This window comes from Myotis daubentonii, chromosome 2 (assembly GCF_963259705.1).
Source record: "Myotis daubentonii chromosome 2, mMyoDau2.1, whole genome shotgun sequence".
Taxonomy (NCBI): Eukaryota; Metazoa; Chordata; class Mammalia; order Chiroptera; family Vespertilionidae; genus Myotis; species Myotis daubentonii.
Genome location: NC_081841.1, coordinates 185167909 through 185178856, shown reverse-complemented (window position 1 = coordinate 185178856; position 10948 = coordinate 185167909). Strand labels below are relative to the sequence as shown.

General features: G+C 38.2%; 1 pseudogene; it reads left to right on the top strand.

Moving 5' to 3' along the window:
- The first annotated feature begins 4077 nt into the window (after positions 1 to 4077).
- Positions 4078 to 6171, top strand: LOC132226410 (nucleolin-like; annotated as a pseudogene).
- The last annotated feature ends 4777 nt before the right edge of the window (positions 6172 to 10948 follow it).

Below are 10948 nucleotides of genomic sequence, written 5' to 3'. Positions count from 1 at the left end.
GCCTGACTAGAACCTGGTGACTGAACCTGACTGGAGAACCTGAGCAGACCTCTCTGGAGATCCAAACCAGAACTTGGCTGGAGATCCTGGCTGGAGATCCTGGCTAGGCTACTGATCAACTGAACACTGTCTCCGTTTCCTTCCTTCTTCGCCGACTCTGTCCACACCTTTGGGGACCCCTGGACATGCTGGTGTTGGACCCCGGCAAAAGATGTTCTCCCAAATCTGAGACAGAACTCTCTCCCAATATAGAAATTGCTACCAGAAATTATAACAGAAATCTTGAACCAGGAAAGGCGTTATTAATCTTGAAAAACTACAATGAGAATAATTTCTTCTATCCAGTATGCAGCCGGATTACTTTGACACCCAAAAGGCTATCACTCAGTGTTGGGAACTTAAATCTTAAGCATTCATATCAATCGCACCAAGTCTCCAAAATTAGTACTGATGTCTTTTCAAACTAGCTTCATCTTTTCTTTGCCTCTATATATCTACTGGACTTAAAATGCTAGACACTCTGTAGGGTTGCAGTGAGGGATTGGAGCCAGCAGTTTGCTGTGTGTATGTTGACACTGTAATGCAACCCTGTCCATTCTCAGCTTCAGGGAAAGAGTCTTCACTCAGAGATGTGTGGTAGATATAAAAATGTATTGCAGAACTTCAGGGCTTTTATTAAAATCTCTTCCTAATATATCTCCACCATGGGGCATTAATGCTAACAAAGTACAAATTGGTAGTTACAGAATAATCACTGGGATATAAAGTATAGTAGAGGGAGTATAGTCAATAATCCTATAGAATAAAAGCCTAATATGCAAACAGACCGAACCGCAGAATGACTGGTGGAACAACTGGTCACTATAAGGTGCACTGACCACCAGGGGGCAGACACTCAACAGAGAAGCTGCCCCCAGCCTGCAGGCCCCAAGCCAGCCAAGGCGGGTGCCAGCAGAGGCTCCCTGATCGCCCCACCATTTGCCCCACACATCAGCCCTGACTGCCGGCCAGGCCTAGGGACCATACCCATGCACGAATTTCATGCACTGGGCCTCTAATATTGTAATAACTATGTATGGTGACAGATGGGTACTAGATTTATTGAGATGATCACTTAGTAAGTTATATAATGCCTAATAACTGGGTTGTGTACCTGAAAGTAAAACAATATTTTATGTCAACTCTAATTGAAAAATAAAAAATTATTTTAAAATTTAAAAAATTCATAATGAAAGAAAATATCCTGTTTGAAGTGAATTTACAGAGAATTGGAAAAATTGCATCTGAATATTAGTACCAGATACATTCTAAAGAAAAAATGATGCTAGTATTAGCCATTGGTACCATCATTAATGCAAGGGCTTTGAAAAGCATACACTTTAGTTTAGAGTCTTTATGTAAAGACCAATATAATAAATATTTGGACCTTTACAGACCATATGGTTCTCTTATAACTACTCAAGTCTGTTGTTGCAATTTAAAAAAAAGCCATAAAAATATGTCAATGAAGGGGCAGGGGTGGGCTTTAATAAGTGGACAGAAGGTCAGATTTAACCCCAAAGCCATAGTTTGCCTACTTCTGCTTTAGCATGAGCTTTACTCTCATGTCTTCCCCTACCTCTAAGCAAATTAATAACTCACATATGTCTGTTAGCTTCCAAACTTCCCAATACCCCTACCTGGTTAACAATTTGAGTTTAATTTAGTTATCTTTGAACAAAATTATGATTCAAGTGACTTATATCAAAGGGAAATTTTTTTATGTCTAACTGGTTAGGCTTTGGGAGATTGATTCTGTTTTGATCTTTAATCTTAGACTATTTATTTATTTGAGTTTTGCCTCAAATATATTCACAAGGCAAAACATTATTGTAGAAGGCTCTGGTCATCCTGGCACATTGCTCCACCTGCATCTTGAAGATATCAGAGTGTTTGTATGGAGACTATGCATCATTCCAGAGTGTCTTCTTTGGGTGACATATGAGCATTTTTTTCTTTCTTTTTTACTGAATTTATTCTGTGACATTGGCTAATAAAATGACATAGGATACAGGTGTACAATTCCATAACACATCATCTGAATATTGTATTGTGTGTTCACTACCCCAAGTCAAGTCTCTTTCCATGACCTCTGTACCTTCTTGTACCTCCCGTCCCCACCCTTTTCCTCCGGTAATCCCCATACTGTTATCTGTGGCTAAAAGATTTTTTTTGTGGTTTTTCTTTTCTTGCTTAATCCCCTTGCTTTTTCACCCAGTCCCCAAACATATAAGCATTGTTATATTACTTGTCCACAATGAGTACAATGGCACTGGTAGTGTTTTTAAAAATTTAATCCCAACATGGATATTAAATCCAGATGACTCAGCCTTTAATTATATGAGGTTATGGTTCCCAAAAAGTGTGCCTGGGGTCCCTGGCATGCTGCAGTTAACTCACAGGGGTGTCAAGGAATATGTTAAATTTTCAAAGAAAAAAAATGTGATAATATCAGTCTATTTATGTATTTATCTATCTATTTATAATTCTATATTCCTGACTTGTCCTTTTGAATCCTTTATACCAGTCTTAATTAAGCTCAGTAAAAATTTTCTTTATTTGTCTAATTATGAGTTTTCTGTTATACATTTATTTTTCTAATTCTAGAGTTTGTATTACTGAGGCATTAATTATGCCAAAGCTATATACAATATATCTTAATATTTTTCTCTCTTAATTTTAATTTCTTCATCTTTTTGCTCTTTCTAAAATGAATCATTGGGTTATTCCTCTAGATCATTTAAATTATTTGTAACTAGTGCCCCGGTGCATGGATGCATGCACATTGTAAGGAAATTAATTAAAAGAAATATTTTAATATCACTATTTGCCCTTTCTCTATAATAGGAGTGTCAGAGATGAAAGAAAAATAGTAAAATGTACATGGAAATAATATATAAATTGATTAATAAATAAACAATAACAACATGATATAACAACAAAGACATGATATAAAAACAACAGTGATAAAAACAATGACTGATACGTTGATTAAACTTATTCTAATATCTCCCTGTATACCACATTAAGAGTAAAAACACTTTCAGAGTGCTTGACTAATTTTCCTTGTGATGAAGTATTTACAACTTTAACTTTAACATCACATGCTCTTTGAACTTGAGAGAAAGCAACATATAACTGACCATGTCCGAAAACGGGTTCAGGTAGGAATATTCCTACTCTGTCTAGAGTTTGTCCTTGTGATTTATTAATAGTCATCGCAAATGCTTGCATCACAGGAAACTGTCTTCGAATTAATTTAAAGGGGAGGCCAGTGTCAGACAGGGACAAATCAATTCTTGGAATCAGAACAACCTCTTTTTCCACAGATCCTGTTAATACTTCAGCTTCAAGAAACACACTCATGCAGTCGGCACTAGCAAGAGCTTTATATGTATTGCACATGCTCTAGTCAACATTTATTTTTAAATTGCCAGTGCGCATCATACGTACCAACTGTCAGTCATTTGAATGGTTGGACGAATGGACATGCAGTCACTTAGCCATACATAGATAGATAGATAGATAGATAGATAGATAGATAGATAGATAGATGATAGATAGATGATAGATACTGCCTAGCTCTTATTATATTTATTTACACAAGCACCTTTGTCTTTGGAAATCTGAGAACAACCTTTCCCAGAGCCTAATCTTCAGTTCTTCTAGGGTCAGAACTTCTGTATGAAAGCAGAATTCTTGGCCAAGGTGAGAATTAAATATTTTGGATGAAATGACATAATCCAATCCATCTATCCTCGTTCAAATAGTTCTCATAAACCACCATTTAAATTCCACCATTGTCCTGTTCCAGAAATAGGTAGCAGCTCATTGTGAATGCCTTCTTATTGAATCTTATCCTGTTTCTGTGACTTTTTTAATACCACCTGATAAACTTCATTTTTGTCATTCAAATCCATTTTCAAAAATATTTAAAGTCTCGAGCTCTACCTGATAGTGAAACGTACACGCTCTGGTTCTTCAGTACCAGTGGCTGCCATGGAAGTCGTTTGATTCCTCTGGGCACATCTGCGCCACACACTCCACAGTCATAAGCCGCAGTCATGGTGAAGCTCGCAAAGGCTGGTAAAAATCAAGGTGACCCCAAGAAAATGGCTCCTCCTCCAAAGGAGGTAGAAGAAGATAGTGAAGATGAGGAAATGTCAGATGAAGAGGTGAAAGCGGTGGAGAAGAGATTATCATTCCTCAGAAAAAAAGGCACGAAGGCTACCACAATTCCAGGAAAGAAGGCATTGTTTCCCCAACAAAAAAGATTGCAGTTGCCACACCAGGCAAGATAGCAGTTGTCACCCCTGGCAAAAAGGCAGTGGCTATGCCAACCCCTGGCAAAAAGGCAGGAGTTACACCAGCCAAAGCTTTAGACACATCTGGTAAGAAGGGAGGCACACCAGGCAAAGCATTGGTAGCAACCTCTGGTAAGAAGGGAGCAGCAACCTCTGGTAAGAAGGGAGCTGCCACCTCAGTCAAGGGAGCAAAGAATGGTAAGAATGCCAAGAAGGAAGATAGTGATGAGGAAGATGATGACGACAGTGAAGAGGATGATGATGAGGAGGATGAGGATGAAGATGAGGATGATTTGAGCCAGCAGTGATGAAAGCTACTGCCGCTGCTCCTGCCTTAGATGATGAGGATGATGATGAAGATGAGGATAATGAAGAAGAAGATGACTCTGAAGAACCTATGGAGATTGCACCAGCCAAAGGCAAGAAAGCTCCCATAAAAGCTGCTCTTGTGAAAGCCAAGAGCACAGCTGAGGATGAGGATGAAGAGGACAAAGAGGAAGAGGATGATGATGGTGAAGAGGAGGAGGAAGAAGAGCCTGTCAAAGAAGCACCTGGAAATCTGGAAATTGAAAGAAGAAAATGGCCAAACAGAAAGCTGCTCCTGAGGCCAAGAAACAGAACGTGGAAGTCACAGAACCAACTATGACTTTCAATCTCTTTGTTGGAAACTTGAACTTCAGCAAGTCTGCTCCTGAATTAAAAATGGGTATTAGTGATGTTTTTGCTAAAAATGATCTTGCTGTTGTGGATGTCAGAATTGGGGCGTCCAGGAAGCTTGGCTATGTGGATTTTTAATCTGCTGAGGACTTGGAAAAAGCCTCAGAACTCCCTGGTTTAAACGTCTTTGGCAATGAAATTAAACGAGGAAAAACAAAGGGAGAAGACAGTAAAAAAAAGATAGAGATGCAAGAACACTATAGGCAAAAATCTGCCTTATAAAGTTACTCAGGAGGAATTAAAAGAAGTATTTGAAGATGTTATTCAGACCAGATTAGTCAGCAAGGAAGGAAAGAGTAAAGGGATTGCTTATGTTGAATGTAAGACAGAAGCTGATGCAGAGAAAACCTTGGAAGAAAAGCAGGGAACAGAAATAGATAAACGATCCATTTCTCCATATTATACTGGAGAGAAAGGTCAAAATGAAGACCATGGAGGTGGAAAGAACAGCACTTGGAGTGGTGAATCAAAAACTCTGGTTTTAAGCAACCTTTCCTACAGTGCAACAGAAGAAATTCTTCAGGAAGTATTTCAGAAGGCAACTTTTATCAAAGTGCCTCAGAACCAAAATGGCACATCTAAAGGGTATGCATTTATAGAATGTGCTTCATTTGAAGATGCTAAAGAAGTCTTAAAATCCTGTAATAACAGAGAAATTGAGGGCAAAGCAATCAGGCTGGGATTGCAAGGACCCAGAGGATCGCCCAATGCAAGAAGCCAGCCATCCAAAACTCTGTCCAAGGTCTGTCTGAGGAGACTGCGGAAGAGACATTGAAGGAGTCATTAATGGTTCTGTCCGGGCAAGGACAGCCACTGACCTGCAGACGGGCTCTTCCAAAGGCTTTGGTGTTGTAGATCTCAACAGTGAGGAAGATGCCAACGCTGCCAAGGAGGCGTGGAAGATGGGGAAATTGATGGAAACAAAGTTACTTTGGGCTGGGCCAAGCCTACGGGTGACGGTGGCTTCAGGGGACATGGTGGAGGCAGAGGTGGTGGCAGAGGAGGCCGAGGTGGACTTGGTGGCAGAGGCCGGGGGGGTTTTGGAGGTCGAGGAGGCTTCAGAGGAGGCAGAGGAGGAGGAGGGGGCATTAAGCCACAAGGAAAGAGATGAAGTTTGATTTGAATAGTTTCTTCTGTCCCTGTCTTTCCCTCTTCCGTTTGAAAAAGAAAGGACTCTGGTGTTTTCACTCTGTTAGCCGATCAATGACAGAGCCTTCTAAGGACATTCCAAGACAGTAGACAGTCCTGTGTCTACTTGGAAATCCATTTCAGCGGTTCTCAACCTGTGGGTCGCGAACAATGAAAATACATCCTGATATTTACGTTACGATTCATAACAGTAGCAAAATTACAGTTATGAAGTAGCAACGAAAATAATTTTATGGTTGGGGGTCACTACAACGTGAGGAACTGTTTTAAAGGGTCGCGGCATTAGGAAGGTTGAGAACCACTGATTTAGATAACATTTCAAAGGAGATACCCTGTTGGTTTTGACTGGATATTCGTAAAAACTTTTTAAAGAGATGAGTGATAAAGCGAACCCTTATCTGTAAGTTTTGAATTTATGTTGTTTCTTCCCATGTACAAACCATTTTTTTCCTACAAATAGTTTGTGTGTGTGTGTGTGTGTGTGTGTGTGTGTGTGTGTGTGTGTGTGTAATTGTGTTGGGGTATAAAGGGAAGCAGAACGTTTCATCATAATTTTGCTTCAGCAGCTACGGGACAAATTAAAAGTCTTAAACTCTGGCGCCAGAAAAAAAAAAGAAAGAAAACTAAACAAAAAAGGCTCTACAAAAAGAGATGCAAATGAAAGGCAAATAACAATGAATCATTTCTAACACAGAATTGATTTGGAGAAAACAATATAACTTGCAACCATAGTTTTCAACCTACAAAGTATAATGCTACAAATCTATCTAGATAAAAGCTAAAAGAGCAACAGAAAAGGAAGGGGCACATTCAGATTTTGTTTTTGATTATAGAAAAATGGTATCAGTTGTGGAAGCAACAATTCATGTTAATACCCCAGCATATGCCTACTTTATGAATTTTTAACTCCTGTAGCTAGTAAACTAGTGATTTTCTCTAATGAAAGGGTCAGTCTTCAAGAAAGTATCCCTTCTACCGAAACCGGTTTGGCTCAGTGGATAGAGCCTCGGCCTGCGGACTGAAAGGCCCCAGGTTCGATTCCGGTTAAGGGCATGTACCTGGGTTGCGGGCACATCCCCAGTAGGAGATGTGCAGGAGGCAGCTGATCGATGTATCTCTCTCATCGATGTTTCTAACTCTCTATCTCTCTCCCTTCCTCTCTGTAAAAAATCAATAAAATGTATTTAAAAAAAAGAGAAAGTATCCCTTCCAAACAATATTGAGAAAAACATGATGCTATAAATCCCCCAAAGAACAAATAAACTAGCTCAGATCCTGGCCAGTTTTGTTTCAGGACTAAAGTATGGGAAGGACGTGGAAGAATGCTGTTACATTCATCAGTTTCATATCAAACTAAATGTTGTCTTGAATGCCTTTACTGTGTGACGTGGTATAGATTTGCTTCAGTATTCAAAAGGCATAAATCTTCCATCTGGATTATATTGAAGGTGTGAAAGTTTATAGTTGAAAGACGTGTACTTGGCAAAAACTTAAAATTACAGGAAGCTTTTTGAGTAAGTGAAAGGTGAGAAATTACTACAGTCAAAAGATCTGAATATCTGATTTCTTCATTTTGAATTTTACAGTTTTCTTTACAGCACTCAGAACTTAAATACGTCTAAAATCACTATCATTTTATATTTATTTTTCAAAAAAATCTTTTGAAATATTTTGCTCACTCATGCAGAAGACTATTTCTTTATAAAATGCTACAAAATATACAGAAAATTTGTATTTTACAACTTTTAGCATATTGAGAGTCAAACCAAAAGGAGTGGAGAAAAGAAGATCATAAGAAAAAGCCCACTTTAACAGGAATGTATGTCCCCAAAGCTAGATTTCCTTAACTTTCAAAACTTTAAAACAGAATGGCTAAGTTAACAGCACTCTTAATGCCAGGATTGAAGGGTCCACCTGAAGATAAGCTTTTCTGAGGTCCTTGCACTCATTCGAAGTAGGGCACCAATGCTTGCACACACAATTTGATCAGCCTCTCCAGGCTTCACAACAGTGCGAGTGTGAGCTCATCCACTTCTGAATGAATGATTCCCAATCTTTACCTCCAGGATTCATGGCTCCTTCTGCTTGTTTTTGTAACTCCCTAGTGTACATGTCTGAAGGCACCCACACACATGCAGAGACATGAACTAGATGTTCATAAGATTCAAATCTATTCTCTATACCAATCCCTGTGCAGGTAAACTAGTGAGTACCTTGGAAATAATCCTCAATTCTTTTCTTTTTCCAGGCCACCTATTATAAACCCTCCTTCAAAATACACTTTGGGAGATCATTTTAGCTCCCACATATCTCTCACTTTTATCCCATCCTATTTAAAATTATCAACTTGCCATTACTTTAAGGACTCATTTTTTACCTTAGTCTCCAGCCATAGCCTGTAAATTGGTCTTTCTGACTTCAGGTCTCTATATATATACCCACAGTGGCCTTAATGTTGTGCAATTTTAAGAACAAACTCTGATTATGCCAATTATTTTTTAAATCCCTGCATTGTGTCCCCAGTAACCACAAGATTAAAGATGAGCCCAATGAACCCTGGCTGGTGTGGCTCAGTTGGTTGAATGTCATCCCCTGAACCAAACAATCTTGGGTTTAAATCCCAGTCAGGACACATGCCCAGGTTGTGGGTTTGATCCCTGGTCAGGGTATGTACTAGAGGCAACCAATATGTGTTTCTCTCTCACCTCTCTCTCTCTCTTTATCTCTCTCTCTCTCTCTCTTTCTCTCTCTCTCTCTCTCTTTCTCTGTTTCTCTCAGTCTCCTCTCTCTAAAATCAATAAAAAGATTAAAAAGAAAGACAAACGCAATGATAAATAACTAGATGTCCTTATGTGACTACTTATAAACATTTACATAATATTAAAAACTGATTGTATATAATAATAACATTGTCTAATTTGTGCATATAATACAAAAAATAGCATAAACACAAAATAGTAGACAATAGTTTGGAATCTGAGAAAAATAATTAAAATTAAAACTAAGATCTTTTATTGTTTTGAAATTGAGTAGAGTCATTAATTCACTTTAGATTACATTAATCTAACTTATTATGTGAATACATAATAATATCAAAGGGGCCTACTAAAATTAGAGAGTATTTGTAAAAATTCCTAATTAACCAAAGAAAGAAAAATATAGTCAGACCTGATAGATCAAAGTTCTCTGAAAAATTAAGGTATGAAAAGTCTTAAAAATAAAAGGTAGAAAAATATCTACCAGGTATATGTTAAACAAGTGTCAGATGATGCAGCTGTATTAATAACAAATCAATTAGAAGTAAAATTATAGTAGAAATAAGGTGTGTCTATATAATGATAAAATCTTTTAATAAATAAAATTATAAATTATTTAAACTTATACACTTTCAATATTATTACCCAAAGATATATTTTTCAAAGATATATTTTGTGGTAGTACATCTGCCACCACAGTGGGAACTTGTCATTTACCTCTCTCTCTAAGATATAACAGGTAGACCATTAAAAAATACTATGAATTACAACAGCATAGTTGTGTTAGTCAAGGTCCAATCAAGAGCCAAAATTACATGGCAATTTGAAAAAGGGCATTTTAACATTATTAATTACTAGCGGCCCAGTGCTTGAAAATTCATGCACTGGAGCAGGGGGGTCCCTCAGCATGGCCTGCCCCCTCTCACAGTCCAGGAGCCCTCAGGGCAGGAGGTGACTCGGCCATCAGGAGAAGGCGATGCCCCCTTCACACCTCTGCTGCTGCCACTGCCAGCAAGGCAAGCCTTGGCCGGCCCTGGTTACCTGAGCCTCTGGCAGCCCTGGGCAGCTGGGCAGCCACCATTCATGGTTTGCCTGTGCCTTGGGCTGACCTTGGGCAGCTGGGCAGCCGGCAGCCAAGGCTTCCTACGCTGTGGGTGGGCAGTCAATCAGCATATTCCCTCCTTATTGGCTGTATGAGCTGCCATCTTTGTGACAGTGTGGGGGTCAATTAGCATATTCCCTCTTTATTAGATAGAATGAATTATAACTGAAAGGTGGCTATGGGTAAAATGAAAATAATAATATCAGATATAGGAGCACCTTCTACCTCTAGGGCTGAGATGGAATACCTATAGAAGAAAAAATTCTGAAACCACCTCCCTACCACCCCACCCTAAGATCCAGATCTTTCCATGATTCTACCAATGTAGGTTAACACCATAAAATTTGGTAGGAGAACAATGTTGTATGGTCACAGGGGAGTTCCACAGGGTGGATTTGGAATAAAGAAGCAATTTTGTCTGACACAACAATCAATCATCCTGATCTGGGTGACCACATGTAGAAAACTGCTCCCACGGGGGACACACTTATTTTTGGCTCTCACATTAATTATTTCTTAAAATATAATGACAAAAGTTTATGGATTTGGAAACTAGAAAAAAATATTTTTATAATGTTCATGAGTCAAATAGAAAATTATAAAGAAATTTTAAAATATTTAGCTAAATAATAATACAATAAAATATTAAAATAATATTTAGAATGAACAGATAAAGGAAATATTGTACATCAAAAATTTAGAATGCAGTTTAAAAAGCTCTTAGAGAGATTGGTAGTTCACTTTTAGAAGAACGAAACCTCAAAATCAGTGAGCTATTCATTTACATTATAAAGTAAGAAAATGATAGAAATAAATTTATAGAAATTAGAAAAGATAGAAAATAAAAATAAAGGCAGAAATAAATGAAAAGTTAAAATAAT